We start from the raw sequence: 18,125 nt of genomic DNA on the forward strand, positions 1-18,125 counted from the left end.
GGAAGGGGCTTCGGGGCCGGCGCTGGGAGGGCGGGTCGAGGCTGGCCACGTGGGGGCAGCGGGGCTGCTGTCGGGCAGAGGGCCTGCCGGGCGGCAATGCCAGCATGCCAGGGGCGCTGGAGGGTCGTCGAAGCGGACCTCGACAGACTCCTGGGAAGTCCGCTAGATACCGTCACGTGATAAGCCCTCTCGGTGATGGTCGAGTGGCAGGAGAGGAGGTCAGCAGGCTGGCCAGGACCGGGGCCCCTGGGCATTCCAGCCCCCAGGAGGGTGCAGGCCTAAGGCCCCAACACCCCTCCCCCATGCCTCCGGGCCTCGCTGGCTGCCCCTCGCCGGCCCCAGAGCTCCGTGGGCTCTTCTGGCGCGTTCCTGTGAGCTGAGTCCAGACGGGACAGCTGCCTGTGCGGGGGAGAAGGGGCCTCTAGGACGAGGGGCCCCCTCTTCGGTGACTTCGGTGCTCATAGAGCCGCCCAGCCAGACAGCAGATGACGTCATAACCACAGCCATGCGCTGGCCCGCCAGGAGACAGCACAGGCCCCGAATGCCGCCGACATTTGTTAGCAGTTAGAGCGCGAGCGTCACTGTGCCCCCAGAGCTCCCCACACCCCGCCAGCCACTGCCACGCTCCCGAAGCACCACCCCCCACCCCCGCCGCCCAGGAGCTCCTTCCCAGCTGCCCTTCAGATCTGTGGGTGACTGACAGCTTTGATTACAGAGGCATGAAAATCATGACTGAAAACAGACCATCAGAAAGGAGAGAAATGAAGTCACCCCAAACCCTAATACCAAAAGTCACGTGGCACGTTTGGAGTCCGTCCTTTCGTAAGGATTAGAAACACATTCCCATAAGCGGATGGTTATTCATGCGTTTAAACGGACAAACCAAAGGCCCACATGCCACGTACTGTTTTGTAGCCTGCTTTTTAAAGACTCTTTTTTCCAACACATGTGGACCCTTGTCGTGTCATTATTCTTCTGCGTACTTTTCGATCCATGTGGAACTAGCATTAGTATTACTCCAGTACTGACTCTAGTACTAACACTAGTATTACTGTAGTACTGAATCCTACGATGTTGGAGGGAAATAAGCTCTGGTATCTTGAGTTCGCAGTCAAAATCGATCTTCAAAATCCATCATATTCAATAGCGACAGTCGTGGTGCTGATGTAACCTTTTTAATCTAACAGTCGAGTTTTTTGGGTTTTTTTTTTTTTTTTTTTTTTTTTGATGTTGGAAATCCCTGTTTCTTTGGTCGAGCACAAAAAAAAATAAATAAAAAAAAAGGTGGCTGCACATATAGGCGTTTGGTTAAAAATGTTCCGTCTTTTCACCCGACCGTGTTATTACTATTTGCCTAGTGCACGGAGAGAAATAGTCGCAAGTTAAACGCAAACGGGAGGCCATTCTGTACCTTCCTCCTTTGCTAGACACTCCGCAGCCCCATTCTGACCTCCTCACTGAGGCCCCGGGAGAGGGTCCGAGGGCCCCGTGCAGTCCTATCACAGAGACGGAGCTGTGTAGGGCGGTAGTCCTGCAGGGTGTCAGCGCTCAAAGGGACATTTGGGATCGATCACCTGGTCCCTCTCTGCCATTTTCTATATGGAAATTAGAGAGAGGAAGGGGCCCCATCGAGTCAACAGAGGGCTTCCTGGAAGAGTCATCAGGGACTGTGGGGATTATGTAACTTGGCCCCACCAAGTGGCTGGACACAAGGTCCCTCAGTGGCCAGGTCCGGTCACCAGATTTCCCCACCTGGACCCTTACATAAGTGCTGCTGTCTCGTGACTGTGCAGATGTCTATAACCCGCTTGACCTTCGCAATTCTGCATTTTACAGATGGGGAGACTCGGGCTCAGAAAGGGCGAGTGACCTGCCCAGCATCATAGAGCTGATCCCCGGGGTCTCCTGCGAGTCCTTACATGACGCCCACTCCAGGGCACTTTTCTCATCACGTGCTGTTCCTCTGAGTCACTGTGCTACACCATGTTTCATAAGCCGGCGGGGAAATAACGCCTCTTCTCCGGAGGTGGGGTCGGGGCAGGACCTGCTGAGTAGCCAGGATGGGGTTAGAACACAGGGCTCCTGACTCCAGGCAGTGTTCGCGGGACCTTTGCTTGCCCGTGTAGACCACCATGTTACTTATGAAAATGTGTCCCCTCTGAGGAAATCCCACAGGCTCGTGGCTTGGGGACAGACAAGCCGTGGATTTCAGCCACTGCACCGTGCCTGGCGGGAGCTGAACCATTGCCGTTCTGCGGGACACGCCTTCCCCGGCCAGGTGCGGCAGGCTGGTGTGCACTTGCTCGGCCCAGCTCTCTTCTGACGACTGCAAATCGCTATCGCTCTGGCCGGACACGTGTTTGCGGAAGTCTTATTTTCCCCCTCCGTTCATCGTCCGAGTTAAAGTTGCAGAATTTCTCCCAGCATCAACCCAGCCGGGAAAACGGGAGCAGCGGGTGGGTCCATCGGGCTGCTAAACATCCGCAGCCGGCACTTCCGGGCTGAGAGCCTGGGCTCTTGCGATGCAGGCGGTGAGGGTGGCGGAGCTCGGGGAAGGGCAAACAGTGTTGCAGAACCGACCGCTTCTTGCTGGGGTGGACCTCAGCCCCGGGGTCACGCAGTGTCACACTGCCCAGCCTGGTGCAAGGCATTTCCCCGGGCGCGCTCTGCTCCCGTCTCCCCGGCCAGCCCCTTCTCACTTCTTCTGTCTCCCCGTCTCCCTGCCTGTGAGGCCCGCCTTGGCCCCTCAGATCCCTCTCCTTTTCCCACAGAATGGCACTGCCCCCGCTGTGCCATCAGAAGGCCGGCTTGCGATCCGTTATCTGCCCGTCTCCGTCGCTGGCAGCTCGAGGGCTCGACATGTGTCTCGCCGATTTCTGCAGCTCAAAGCCTGTCTAAGTGACATCAGGCCCCCAAGCTCTCCAATCTCTTCTGTGGGTGCCTTTCCCTCTAATGAGAATAAATGGCTCCAGCGCCCATCTCTCATGCCTGGGGGAGCCTGCTGCACCCCCCCCACCCCCGTGAACTCTAGAAAGAGTGATAACATGTCTGCGAGTGACCTGGGGAACCCTCCTGGGCTGGCAGGACAGGGAGCTGCCCGAGGCTGGGTCACCCGAGCCGAGCTGCCCTCTAGACCGGGTCTTCCGGCCGCAGCAGCTGGGACCGCAGCTTCCCGTGCTCCTCTGGGCCACCAAGCACCGGGCAGCTGGTTTCCCGGGCGGTGGCTGGAAGCATGTGGCTCCCAAACGCTGACCTCCAGGCGCTCAGCAACCTGCGACCCACCGGGCCGCTTTCTCACCAGGAGAGGTGCCCACCCTGGGGTGGGGCAGACCCGTATGCCTCGGCCCCGCGTCGCTCTGTGCGATGGTCGCAGGAGGCGGCTCCTGAGCCTCCTCCACTCGCCAGCCCAGCCTCGGAGGTTTCCCTGGAGCGAGAAAGCCAGCTGCCCACCTGTGGCCTCGCGGCGTCTGTCCCCAGCCCCGAGGCCGGGCCGTTGGCGGCTCCCCGGCACTGGCCCGAGGTGCCTCATAGCAAGGCGATTCCCCACGCGGGGACTTTCTCTCGCTCTCTCCCCTCTCGAGCGTGACCTCTGAACCCAGCCCCCCTCACTCGGCCTCGGCCCTGCGCCTAACGCCTTCTTCCCAAACGCCGTGGACATCGGCCTCCGCTCTTCATTCCCCAAACCCTACCGCTCGTGCGGCGGAGGCAGACAGGAGCTTGGGCGGTGGGCGCGGAAGATGGGGAAACGGCTCGATCTGTGGCACGAGGTGTTCGGATTTCTCGGAAAAGGACCACTGGCGATTGGTCCTTCTCCACGCCGACCCCGGGCCCTGCCTCCCACTCACTCGCGGAACTTCCCGAGTGAGAACCCGTCTGTGTTTTCCTCTTCCCTTTTCCAGACTCTGCCTCTGTCTCTCTGTCTCTCTGTCTCTCTGCCTCTGTCTCTCTGTCTGTCTGTCTGTCTCTCTCTCCCTGCCCATCAGAGAGAGTCTGGAATTCCCGTTACGTGAGCAGGTGAGTTCCCTTCACCTACGGCCCGTCTGCGTTCATGTCCTGAGTGGGGTTGAGGAGACAAGTTTGTTTTCTTAACCCGAAAGCCTCACGGCAGCGTTTTTCTAAACCGAGAGCCGCCCGCCACCATCTTGGCGACGTGACCCGTTCTTTCTTTTTGCCCTTAGCTACGTGAAGACATTTCGGGGGCTTCGCAGTGGCAGTTCCTCAGTGCGTGCTCGAGCAGGTTTGCACCCTGCCCCTCCCCAGCGACGCGGCTGATGCCGGGTCCCCTGTCCAGGGGGAGCCCCACGTTGGGCGTGGGTTGTGCGACTTCTTCCCTTTCCACTAGCACAGTGTGAATGAGCGAGTGAATGGTCTATTTCTTTATGTGCGTAGGGGGTGGGATAGTATGTTAAGGTTGAAGGCTGTGTGTGTATCAGGGCATGTGATGGTCCTGGAGGCAGTGTGCGTGTGCGTGTGTGTCTGCGCACGTGCGTGTGTGCGTGCGCGCACACACGTGTGAGCACAATGTGCTTACATATGCTGGAGCTGGAGGTCAGGTTGGGTGTGGGACAGGCAGAAATTTGTATATGATCTGAGATTTCTCAGGCGGCCTCTGACCAAATGATTTCCTCTGCGGCTCAGAATCAGCCCATACGGCCCGGGTGGAAAATACCTCTGTCGGCAGCGAGCATCTGACTCATTCCGAGAGGCTGCTGGCCAGCCGCCGACCGCCAGCCAGCTGGGCCCTGCCTGCAGGCTGGGCCTCTGGGGCTCCACGTCCCGGCAGCTCGGAGGGGCCACGCAAACCCTTCATCACGCCCGTCACGTTGGCCCCCTCCCCACAGCTGGCCCTCTCCCCAGAAACGCGGCTCACTCTGCCATTTCCACTCTCTGTGTTCCCCAACTAAAACCTCCCCTGCTCGCGCCAGGAGGGCTTAGGGTGTCTTCAAAGTCCCACTGGTCCTAGTGGCCATATTGGCCCTGCCGTCCCTTTCTCTCTGTCCTGCTAGGAGGCACCCCCTGTGGGGACCTGTCACCCAGACCCAAGGAGCAGTGCGCGACAACCCGGCTCCTGGCCACCACCCGCCGCTCTTTCAGCTGGTCTTTTGTCTCTGTGGGTAGGCGTGTGTAGATTTACAAAATTCTGCTTATTCTTTACATATACTTTACATTCCATTTATTACAGGGTTTTTGTTGTTGTTGTTTATTTTCTTACCTCTGCTATTACGCCGTGCATCTTTGACTTTTCCCTCAAAATATCTGTGAGGCTACAAGAGAACAGGATGAAAAAGAAATTAAAAAAAAAAAATCTACCTCTTCCTGAGAGTATATTATGTGCTGGGCACTGTCTGAGTGGCTAAGATGCTGTGTATCACTTCCTCTCGCGACAGCCGTAGGGCGTAAGTACTACTTCGTCCCCCGTTCGACAGATCCAGAAACTAAGACTTAGATGAGTCAGGCAATGCTTATCATGTAACAGAAAACGAGCTGTGGAAATGGAATGGAAAGTTGGGCTCTTAAGCCCACCGTACCATGTAGTCACTCTGCATTGCTCTAGAACACACTGAGGATCAGAACAGGCAAAAAGGAGTGACCTCATGGGGTTGTGTCCTCTTGGGGGTCAACGGGTTGAAAAGAGACGTGAATAAAATAAACGTCAACATTTTGCCGTGTCGCAAATCATTGTAAGTGCTGTGAAGAATAATAAAACAGGAAAGGGAGAGGAAGGGAGGCAGAATAGCATCACGATTTGAAATTCAATGCTAACTAAGGTCGACCTCACTGAACAAAGGCTTGAAGGAGGCGAAGGAGTAAGCCAGATGGCTCTCTGGAAGAGAACGTCCCAGCAGAGAGCATGGCCACGTCCCTGAGGTCAGGGGATGCTCGGACCGCTGGAGGAATAGGAGGGGGTCAGAGTGGCAGATTTGAGATTTGGATCCAAGGAGTCCAGCTATTCTTGTAAGCCAATGTAAACTGTGGCTTTAGAGGAGATGGGAAGGCATTAGAAGACTGTGTAGATAACAGGATCTGACGCGTCTCGGAAAAAGAATCCTTCTGGCCTCTGTGTGGAGAAAACACCATAAAGGGAACAGAAATACACGAGAGAAGAGTTAGGAAGCTATTGCGCTGATCCCCCCATGAGATATGGGGCGTCGGGTCAGGGCAGTAACAGGCGAGATGGGAAGTATCAGATTCCAGGTCTGCTTTGAAGGAGGCAGAGAGGACAGGAAGTGTGTGGAATGCTGAGTGTTTACTGTAGATGATATTCTGAGCTTTCAGGTGAGATGAGATCACCGTGGGGGGCGGGGGTGGGGGGTGTCCTGGAGAAGAGAGAAGCCTGAGAACCCGGCTCTGGGCCATTCTAACAAGCAGAGGGACGACGAGAGTTCAGGTGGCAAGATGGAAAACGGACCTTTTTTGAGAGCCACTGAGCAAGTTGTTCATACTTCACATCCATTAGTTCCATCAAATCTGCACTCGAGTTTTGTGAAAAACAGTATTCTCCCCCATTTTATAGATGAGGGAAATTGAAGCTCAGAGAGAAGAAAGGCATGATCTGAAGTAATAAGGGAGGAACAGGGCTGGGATTGAAGCCTCTTCTGGACCACGCACGAAGCGAGTTCCCCGGCCTGGCCGTGTCCTGTGCTTGCCCGTCAGATAAGCTAACACAGAAGTCTGCGTTTATTTCCCTTATTTATTTCTACACTTGCCCTCAACCAGAACGGAAAGGGAATTAACCGATACACATTCCAGCATCCTGCGCCCTCAGGTGGAGTAATCCTGAGACGTGTTCCATATTCTCGGCCACGGCTCCCAGTGGGGTTGGGTCCCCGTTGCCCACGGTCGCCATAGGGCTGACAACGTTCTTCCCCGTCCCTGCCTCACTCGTTCCTGCTCTCCGTGGTATTCCCCACACCGCCTCTCAAATAAACCCCTTGCTCTCGAATTCTTAACTCAGGGGCTGCCTCTGCAGACGCCCCAATGTCGACTCCTCGCAAAGATACAAGGTCCGGGGAGAAGAATGGTCGCGTTCCGGTGGCACCGCTGGGTCTGTGGTCCGTGGTGTGTGGGGACAGCTTCCCACACGCACTGAGCCTGCACGTGCGAGGCTCGTGTATGTGGGCACGCATCCTTGTGTGCGTGTGGGTGGGCGTCCACGTCTGCGAGCCAGCTCATAAGTGAAGAGCAGGAAAGGAAAATGTAAGACGATTCTTATGTAAATACTGGGCAACCCAGAATACTTTTCTTTTGCTTCTAGTCATTTCAGAGTTTCTGACCCTTTGCGGTGCCTCTCCTTGGATGGAGGGCGGAAGCGGAGGTGGGGGAAAAGGAGGTTATTTTTGTCCTGGGGATTTCAGGGTCCCTCACTTTGTGCATGTCTCCCCTTTCTCTCCCACCCACCCGAGCCCCCAGGGAGAGTGCCAATGAAGAAAGGAGGTTCTTGTAACCTTGGCAAAGCAGGCGGCACCTCTGGATAGCACAGAATTCAGTAAAAGACATTAGATGACCCGCTAGCTGCCCCTGCCCACCAACCCCAGCGCTCCAGGCTCCAGGGAACAGCGGTGGGCGCTCACCACAGATGAGGTTTTAGATTCGATGGCGGAAACTATAGATTTTAATGTACCTTGCTTGTGACAAAGTCAAGCCATTCGGTCCTTCTGAGTCTAGGAAAGGGGATGATGGAGCCTGCCTTGTATCCTACAGGGTGGCTGTGAGCCTCACATGAACCCAGGGCCCAAGGGAGAGCATTTGAAAAACTAAGATTTAGAACTAGAACTAGACAGACATAGGTTCAAATCACGACTCTGCCATTTCTACGATCTTCGGAAGTAAATTCACCTCTCTGACCCTCTGTTTTCTTACCTGTCAAATGAAGATTGATTTTTTTATTGCATTCAATTAAATAAGGCAATGTACAAATTAGGCGGCCTATTCACTGGCATTTACAATGTGCTTATAAATGTCGATTTCCTCATTTCTCCCCATCTAGGTACTTCCCAGGAGAGCGAGGGGAGAGAAGGCAAGCAGATGTAGAGGCACAGGATGGAAATAAAGGTTTGAGGCACAAAGCAATTTTCTTTGAATTTACCAATACGGCACTCATTAGAATGTTAATTTAATCCAATTCTCAAAACTTTACTTCAGCAGGTTGTACAGGTGACAGACGACAGGTGAAGGATGAATAGCTGTAATATACAAAGATCTCTACTTATAAATTCACACACACACAAAAATACAATCATCCCCTAAAAAACGAGCAGAAGCATAAAATAAAGCAATCCTAACGAACAACCACCACATTAAAAGATACTTAAATTTACTAGACATCGGGGAAATAAACATCAATGTAAAGGTGAGACATCATTTTCCTATACGAGCTCTGAGCCTGGAAAGCCTAGAATATTCTAGAAATGACGAGAAGGTAGAATAAGAGAAGGAAAAGATGTGAGGGCAGGAGATAGCAGTTATTGTTTAACGTTCATACATATAGTGGTATGGGCTTCTTATGCCATAGGAACTAAGGGGAAAAAGTCAAAAGTAGTGACTTCTGTTAATGCACTTTGTATAGTGTCTGAATTGTTATTTTCCAGCGAAGACATTGACCCGATTAAAAAAAAATAGCGTGCTACTAAGTGGACAGAGCAACACACGAGGGGGCGAATGAGCGAAAAATGAAGGCTCACCCCGATAAAAATGCGGATCGATACGGTATCTCCTAGAACTGAAGGCAAAAGGCTGCGTTTCGCTGGCGCCTCGAGGTCGGCTCGCTCCTGCACCTTCTGTGATGATGGCCAAGGTGACGGGCAATGCGGTTCGCAGTGCACGGCCCCCATCCTGGAATCCTCGGGGCTCAGTCTATCCTGGGTTGTTTGAATCCTCGGCCCATTTCTATGTTATTGTTTTTAAAAAGAATTTTTAAGTTAGTTTACTTTTATGACTGTAAAAGAAATAGAGGCATCTGTAGAAAACTTTGGAATACAAAAACAGAATGAAAAAACTCAGCCGTGATTTCATAAACTATTGAGGATCTCTGTTAACTATGATTTTTTTCCTGCTAGACTTTTCTCTGTAGTTGAGATCATGTTAGATAAACTCTATCCTGCCTTTTTGTTTGTTTGTTTAATGTTCTAACATTGGCTTTTTTATTTTCTGAAAGAGAGTGAGAGAGATCTTCAAAGAGCTGGTAAATGCCATACCTCTTAATTAACCAGCATTTTCAAATGACTGGCCTATTCCACCTCCCAAACATTCTGGAATCGTGAAGTTCATCACTCAGACTGTATGTATTTGCAGACTTATTTGAAATTAACAAGCATATAAATCCCAAATGTGCAAGTATACCCTGGGTCAAAAGAAACTTCAAAAGAGGTTCACGTTCTTTATCCCACGTCTTAGCAAATTCTCGACTGCTGACCCTGCTCCATTCCTTCTCTCTGACAGATCGGTTAGCAGGCTCCTGCTTCTGTCCAGGGAGGAAGCTGGGGTCAGAATGGTAGCAATGAAGAAGGAGAGGCATCACGAGAGTCAAGATCCGTTTAAGAGGTAAAGTCAAGAGGATCCGTTAAGAGGTTAGACAAGGAAGTGAAGAAACAACCCCCATTTTTCTGGCGTTAACAAACGAGCGGACGCTGGTACCCTATTAACCTGGAAAGACTGTGGGCGGACAGGTTGGAGGTGCCACCGGGAGCCCAGGTTTGAACATGCCGTCCTTGGGATGTTCATGAGGCTGGGGTTCCCGGGAGAAGGTGTGTACATCTGGGAGTCGTTGGCATATGGTTGATATTAAAGAGCACTGGAACGCATCAGCTCACAGGTGAAGCAGAGAGGAGACCCTTGAAAAGTTCAAAAACGAGCTCAGTTATTTCCTCACAAGGTACCCAGATACTTGAGGATCTTGTAAATAAAGGGTCTGGGAAAGTTTTCTCCGCGGCGCTGGGGTCGACAGTACTCTTTGTCCACAGGAGTGATGTTGCTGGCCCCAGTCCTCGGCTGGCCCACGGGGTGCCATGCCAGCCTGGAGTCCGGTCTCCCCCAGTGGTCCCTGGTGCCAGGCCCTGAGATCTCACTTCCTCCCGCTCCCCGGCCTTCCACTCCACCCCTGCCCCGAGACAACGGGACTTTGGTCTTGAAGTTCTGGAAGGGTTTGGAGTATTTTACAACTAGATTTTGCCTTCCTTTTCATATGCTACAGCTTCAGGTCCTATTAGTCGCAAATGTCTAGAACGGAAATGAGAAAGCCAGGTCTGTAGGATTTTATTTGGGGGAAGCCTCGAGGCCAGAATGAATGGGCGCTGGAGGGGGTCTGGCAGGGTAGACACAGAACTGGGCACGGCGCTGGTGTCAGGGAAGGTGGAGGCCACCGCCGAGGGAGGAAGGTGGTGTGAGCATCTTTCTCAGGTAGAACTCTGGCTCCAGGAAACCGCCTCCCTTTCTTCCTGGCCTCCACATCCAAGTCTGTCTCCGGAACAGACGCCTCTCCTTGCCCCGCCTGCTGCCTACTCGTTATTTCCACTGAGGCCGTCTCATGAGCGTCTCACTTACTACACCCGAAACAAAGTTCTGGATGCCCCTCTTGCCTCCAAAGCTGACCTGCGTTCAGTCTTGCCAAATTCTGTTAACGATGTCGTAGTTCGTGGAATCGCTTGAACCAGACGGGCGGGTGGACCGTCGATGGCGCTTCTTCCCCTTCCCCGTCACCCGCAGCCCTTAATCTCTTCTCTCCACCGTCACTCCCAGCGATCCTTGCTTGCCTCTCTCTGCCTGGAGGCTCACCCCCGAACCCCCCTCCCAACCACCACAGTCTAACCTCCACGCCGCTGCCTGGTCTTTCCAATTCGTGCATCTCATTCCCGTTCTCTCACATAAAGCCCTGCCGGGTTCTCCTATTTCCTCAGGATAAATCCCAAGGCCCTTAGCTGTGCAAGGGCCTCAGTGGTGTGGCTGCCGCCTGCCTCCCCGTTGCTCGGCCCCAATTCCCTCCCAGGCTTCTGCTTGGACCTTGGCGAGGTATTGCGCACTTCCCGGAGCACTCACTGCCACCTCCCCCTGCATTCCTGCTCGTGTGCTGTCCCCCTTGGCGGAGCCTATTCCTCCAAGCTCCGTCCTGCTCGTCCTTCCCTGATTCTCTCCCGCACGCCCTCGTCTCAACCGATGGGGATGCCTCCTCCTCTGCGAGCCCATCACTGTACCGTCCTGACGCTGTTCACTCTGCGCCCCGTTCTCCAGTCTAATCAGCCGCCTCCCTGATGGGTCCGCGCACTTTGCAAGGCAGGGGGCGGGGCTTCCCGGACTTAGCGCCAGGTGCAGAGGGGACGCCGGGGCGTTGTCACGGGATGAGAGCTGCATGATCGACGTGACAGCCTCATGTGCACGTCCCAGTCAAGATCCCTGCAGGAAACGGAAGTGGCACCGGTGGAGGGACAACCGATTGGGTTGCAGAGTGGGGGCGCAGAGGTTCCGGGGACCCAGCGATGGCAGATGTCGTGACCACACCTCCGCTGAGTGAGGCGGAGGAGGGCGAGAGCCGGGACTGTGGGGATGGGCCTCGGGGGCGGGGGGAGAGCCGCGGGACCAGCGGGTGGGAGCGCAGGATGTGTATGTAGGTCGTCTGCGCCGGTTTGCTTGTCTGGCTTCCTCAGGAAGCAGGGCCTCCTCGCGGAGCCGTGTCTTGCCCATCTCTGGACCTTCAGGATTGAGCTCGCCATTGAGGAAGTGTTAGTTAATTCATTCATTAATTAATAAGTCCTCTTAATTTCCCACGACCATGAATGCCGGGAAGGTGACCTCTGTAACCTACCAAGTGTTCCCCCAAAAAAGCCAGCAAAGGCTCGGCTGACCACTCCTGCCCCCAAGTGGCCACACGGAAGCAGCCGTCAGTCTCAGGGGGACGTGTGCCTCCCCAAACAGGGGACAGGGCTTCGGATCCTGTCTGTCAAACTCAGAGGCCATTCTACACCGACCGTGCACATGGCCGGGCAGCAGAGAAGTAATGGCCGAAGATCCCCTGGGCTCCCATGCAGAACTCAGAGAATGCCAGGGGGTCAGAACTGACTGGGACGGGAGGAAACGTCCTGCAAGGCCCCGCCCGGTCCCTCCGTCCTCTCTGGGGTCAATGCGACGATGAGCCACCGAGACTCGGGCCGGCCTTAGGACCTTCAGGTCAACATCTCAAGAGGAAAGTCACCTGTGTTTTGAACACCGTCCACTGCCTCATTTCATTTTTCCAGCGGCTACCGTCAGGCAGGTGTCTTTGTTGCATTTTACAGATCAGAAGTGTGAACTCGGAGGAGCTAACAGACTCCCTGGAAGTCACAATGAAAGTGGCAGAGCAGGACCTGAGCCTGTACCCGTCCAACGCCGACAGCGCTCAGCCCCCCACTTCACCTCACCTCAAGTTTACTTTTGGTCCGTGGGGGTGCGCATCTCAGCCGGCTTTCCTGATTAGTTTGGTTTTGGCCTCTCCCGGCCTCAGTTTTCCCATCTGTGGAAATAAGTAGATGGTCTAGATTACTGCCCACAACCTCTGAGCTCCGGTCCGTGACCCGCAGCTGGGCTGTGAGGACTCTCAAGGCTGAGGCTGGATCTCCCTCCATTCCTGGAATGTCTGGTTGTTCTTCTGGACTTGCTCATGGCAGGGATACAAAGCCAACAACTCGAGTCCATGAGGTTCGAGGGATTTAAGTCTGAGGCTCAAATGTTGGCTTTGGGTGCCTCTAACCAACCACAAATCTACCCCAAGCCCAACACAGGCTTGTCTTAGCCAACATTGCTGGCTCATGAGTGAGCGCGCGGTGGGCAGGCCACAGCATGAGCTTGTGTGCTCCAGTACGTTGTCCAGCCACAAGAGAGAACGTCCCTCTTCCAGATCCACGGAATGAGCTTAGGTCATGGGTCTGCTTTAGAGGCACAGATGCCTGCAAATGTTCACCCTGAAGCATGACCAGTCAAACCTCCGGTCTGGCCGTGGTTGAACCGAAAACCAGGAAGACAGGAAGAGAGGAGGAGAAAGGGGGATCTCATCTCGTTGCGGAGGCGGGCAGTGGTGTCATGGCCGCCCTGCTCGTCACGTGAATTCTTATCCAGGCCCGATCTTGTCCATTCTGACTGCTCTTTCAGATCTAGTGTGTGGATACCCAATTTCTAACGATAATTAGGCTCCAGATCATTAATTATGTAGCCGAATAGACTTTATCGAAAGGTACTAATAGGTGGCTCCAGAGTCCCTTCAAGTCATTCATTTATTCATACGTGCAAAAATGTCCACTGGGGCCCTGTGGTGTGTCTACACTCTTTGGACTTTGCGGAATGAATAGTGATGAATAGTTCCTGCCCTCCTCAAGTTTGCATTCTTACGGGGAGAGAGACAAAGACAAACGTGCGAAATACGCATATTTTCGGGGAGGGGTCTGTGATCTGAATAAAATACAGACAGGTTAAAGGCACAGCGGGCAGGGTTTTGGCCATTCTTGAGTTGCTTGTCCAAGAAGTCTCTCTCAGATGGTCATCATTTTAACACAAATGTTTGTTTAGGAAGTGGCTTTGATCTGCTTGAGTTGATATTGGAACTTCAATGGCATAAATGAATAAGAAACAAGAAATCGAGAAGTGTTAGAAATAAAGATGGATTGAAGGTCAAGGAGAGGGGACCAAACAGAAGAGAGAGGCCAAGTCACACGGCCGAGAGGCTGGTGACCCGATAACATGAGAGGCGAGCATTATTCTATTTCATTTTAAGTTGCGGGTATGACTGTCACCGAATTCCTTTCATGTCCCTGAAGCTTCGTGGTAAATTGTGCTGCATGCAAACGTCTTGTGTATGTAAATTTGTGGATGTGCATCATATGTGTATGAAGAATAAGGCTGAGTCTCAAGTTCGAATCCATCCCAGGACAGGTTGCGAAATAGGGAGGAAAAATGCAGGGGCAGCAGAAGGGTGTGACTATGGCGGAACATAAATCCAAGGCTTGCAAAATCCCAGAGCAGGAATTTCGGTTATCCGTCGTTGTATAACAAACAACCCCAAATTCAGTGTCTTGAAACAACCATTTTATTTCGCTCACAATTTCATGGATGAGGAACATGGGAAAGACTCAATTAGGCGGTTCAACTCCGAGCCACAGGTCATCAGTTGGGACGGCCGCGGCTGGAGCACCCACTTCCAAGATGGATGCTTCAAGATGGCACCTTGGCGAGGACAGCTCAAGCCTGGCCTTGGGTTGGCCCCTCTGCCTCTCTGCGGAGTCTCAGGGCCTCTCCAGTCGGCTGCAAGACAAAAGGAGGAGACGTCCCACCCTTTTAAAGGAAAAGTGTGGGCCCCAGGCTTTAAAAGTTTGGTCGTTCCTTGAGGACAAAAAAAAAAAACTTTTGTGGATTTTAAGAAAGGGCATGCACTGGTCAGGTTTTTGTTTTAGACGAAGCACTCTGGCAGCCGGGAGAGCGGGGTCTGGGGGTGGGGGGCTGTCGAGATCAGAGGACACCGCTGTGGTGGGAGGTGGGGGCTTCCGACCTCTACAAGCCCATGAAGTTTGGAGATTCATTTTGGGGCGATTTTCACACACCGCGGGAAGAGGGGCTTCATCCAGCAGCCCAGCAGCCTCTAGACTTGAGTCCTTCCCAGCCCCTAGCAATGTTTTCTTAAATGTGGAGTAAATAGATTCAGAAACACATGACACTGGGCTTTTCCCACTTAGGAAAACAAAAACAGATTTACCAGAAAAACTTCTGAACTCGTGCTTTGAAGCTCCGGGCCAAGCCCTGAAGGACAAAGAAAAGAAAATTCTCAGCAAATACCATTCTTCCTGCTCATGGTTCCTTGGCACCTTCCTTCACCCACCTTGTCCCTGAGTCTCTCTTCTGCACCCCTCCATCCAGGCAGGCCTTGTGGGGTGCAGAAATGGGGGCAGGTTCTAAGAACGGTGCATCTGCAACTCCTCAGTGAGATGTGGGTGGCCATGGGCTCCTGGACCTCTGAGGGAAGTCCAGAAAGGAGCCATGGGGAGGACGAGGAGAACAGAGGTGACGTTTAAGAAACTTCAGGGACTTTGACCGGAATTGAAGCCTCCGCCCCACACGAGGGCCTCACGGGTAATGCAATCACCCAGAGCTTCACTCTGGACAGCCTGGCTTCAGATCCCCGGCCCGTCCTTCTGGGATACGGGGTTGGGGGTGAGGGGTGAAGAGCTGGAAAGGAGCTAAGTGTCCGATGACAGGGATTGTTCTCATAGGTCACCGTGGCTCCGTACAGGGTGTCATGCCGCCGTTTCAGACCAGACCCTCCCAGGACGTCGAAGGCTTAAAATGCCAAGTAAAGAGTAAGTAAATAAAAGTGGCTTGACATCAGTTTCTAAATATGCGTGTGTGTGTGTGTGTCTGTGTGTATATATATACACACAGGCGCACACACACCCCCTACATAGACTTCTTGTACACACACACACACACACACACACACAGTCACTCAAAATGGTAATAGCGCTTATCTCTAGGAGTACGTTTCAATTCTTTCTTTAAAAAATTTCTTTGATAAGCAAATAGTATTTTTAAAAATATATAAATTATATACGAATACATACATACGTACACGCATGCATACAGACAAGCGCGCACACACACATAAATTGCTATTCAAAATAGCCAGCGTTTCTCCCTGGGCCAGACATTTGGCCAGGCCCTTTCTAAATGTTCCACACAAAAGGCCTTCCTGCTCCATTCCTCGTAATTCTCATTTACAGACGAAGGAAACTGGAAGGTCGAGTAGCTTGTTCAAAGGTACCAGCAAGTCAGCAGCGAAGTCTGGGTTCACTCTCGAGTCTTCTCCCTCCCGGCCTGGGGCTCTGGGGCCCGGTGCACCCTGCCCCTCCCCCGACCCTGCTGCATCTGCCACTGTGGATTGGGGCGAGTTGTTTTGGGAACCAGTCTGGGCTGTTTTGCTCTCACTGAGCTTAGTTTGTTGAAAAATACCAGATTCCCACTGACCTGGCAGCTTCCTCTGGGGCAGAATTTGCTGAAACTCCTAGAAAATAAGGGGAAAGAAGAAAGCAGACAGTTTATCTAACCCAGATCTCGAAGAGAGAAGACAGGGAGCATTGTGTCCGGGAAGGACATGCAGGCCAGGGACAATGGGGACCAAGCAAACCTCTGCCCAGGCTGCCCACGCAGAGCCCAAGATGCCCCCGGAATCTTCAAAGCAAATGGATCGGGTGCCCTCGCTGCCAGGGGCTGCTGGCCAGCTGGGCCAGGGGGCTGTCCCCGAGTCCCCTCGCCCCGAGGAAGGAGCTGAGGTTTGCCAGGCAGGGGGAGTTGGGGGCAGAAGCTTCCAACCCCTTATTTTACAGAACAGGAAACTGAGGCCCAGAGAGGAAAAGAACCAGCCCAAGGACTCACGGTGAGGCCTGTCCCAGTGAGCTGCAGAAGCCAACACCCCACGCCCGAGACCCAACGGGAAGGCACCCGAACTCTGCACCAAGCACGGGGCAGTGGCGGGCAAAGTGCAGGAGCCTGTTGTGGATGGCGGCCACACACCCATGAGTTTAGCACCGCACCCTCGTGTACCCCCAGAAAGAGCAACTGAGCACCTGGTGATTGGGCGACGTGCTCCAGGACCCCCACGCAGGACTAGCTGAGGTCTGTCCTACTGTGTGCCCGCACGCAGGTCCAGGGGGAGGAGGAGCCCTCAGTTTGGAGCCGGAGTCAGATCTCTAGGCCCGGCTGCTCCAACAACCAGCCAGGGGACCCTCTCATCCGCGGAGGCACCAGACCATATAAACTGTGACCAACATCTAATCTGCGTGCGTGTGTGTGTTTTAATTGCCGGATAGCATTCCACGGTGTGGCTGTGCCGCAGCTGGCTTAAAGGTTCGCCCATGGAGGGGCCGTTTTGGTCGGTCCCAGTTCGGGGCCTTTGGGACTAACGCGGCTGTGGACAGCCCTGCATAGCTTTTTGTGCAAACTCATCTTTTCCTTCCTGTCCCTCCCCCTGCTTCCTCCTTCCTCTTCTTTCCCTCCTCTTCCTCCTCCTTTTTCAGTTTCCCTTATACTCGTGCTGTTGCCCTCGGGTGCAGACAGGTGAGGCTCCCTGCGGTTTTCAGTCTAAGGCTCTGTGTCATTAATGCTTTTAAATCTCTCCCTTGGTTCACTTGGCCACCTGGCCAGGCCAGTCCCAACCCAGTCCCTGGTGTGCATCCTCGGATATGCGCATTTATTTGTAAAAAGGTGGACTTGACTGCTGGCCTCTGACTCTAGTTCACATCAGCGGTGCTGGCTGGAGGACTCGCACTCAGCCCCGGGTGGTAGGTCCCCTTTCTGTCGCTCTGTGCCCGGCTGAGTGCTGCTTCTGAGGGCCGCACGGGGCTGCACGTATGCACCGTCCAGAGTTTACACCCTCACCCCACCGCGACGGACACTAGGCTGCCTCCAGCTCCACGTCGCAGCAAACAAAGCCTCAGCGAACATCGGCCCTCACGTGTCTCTGCCTTCCTTGGGGAATGTCTCAGGGGCAGGTACACAGGAGTGGGGGTGCCGGGCCATGGGGCGCAGGCTGGTTTTATTTTATTTGTTTTATTAAGCGCCGACAGAGCTCTGCAAAACAGCTGCCCCGGCCTGCACCGAGCGTGGCATGGCCAGGCCTCATCTTCAGTGCACCGTGTCCAGGAAGCAGGGGGAGCAAGAGGATGTGGCTCTAAGAATGTGATGACTCCCAGCCCATGGTCCCAAGGATGGGACAGTTGGCAGGCAAGACCAGGCACAGCAAAAACAATCCAGAGCCTGGGAGAACCGGGGATGGAGCAGAAGGTCATGTGTGTAGAATGTTTTTCTCCCTAGAACAACATGTGGACAAGTAGGATATATGTGCGTGTGTGCATGTGTGTGCACGTGTGTACATGCATGTGTGCGTGTGCGTGCACGTGTGTGCATGTATGCGTGCATGCATGTGCGTGCATGTGTGCATATGTGTGTGTGCATGCATGTGTGCGTGCATGTGTGCATGTGTGTGTGCATGCACGTGCAACACTTCTGTTGTGATCCTGAAAGAAATCCTTGTCTTTTGTAGCTACAGGGTAGAGATTTCTGAAAGAGGAGCCCAAGGCCCAATCCTGGGGTGGCTGAATCAAAATGCAATTTGAAATCAC

At 53.6% G+C, this 18,125-nt stretch overlaps 1 long non-coding RNA gene across 1 annotated transcript; it reads left to right on the top strand.

The window, feature by feature from the left end:
• The first annotated feature begins 9,106 nt into the window (after positions 1-9,106).
• Positions 9,107-16,484, top strand: LOC118612020. Its single transcript, XR_004954675.1, has 3 exons — positions 9,107-9,540; positions 15,222-15,308; positions 16,337-16,484. It is a non-coding gene; the product is annotated as an uncharacterized LOC118612020 (long non-coding RNA).
• The last annotated feature ends 1,641 nt before the right edge of the window (positions 16,485-18,125 follow it).

This window comes from Rousettus aegyptiacus, unplaced genomic scaffold, assembly GCF_014176215.1.
Source record: "Rousettus aegyptiacus isolate mRouAeg1 unplaced genomic scaffold, mRouAeg1.p scaffold_m13_p_15, whole genome shotgun sequence".
NCBI lineage: Eukaryota > Metazoa > Chordata > Mammalia > Chiroptera > Pteropodidae > Rousettus > Rousettus aegyptiacus.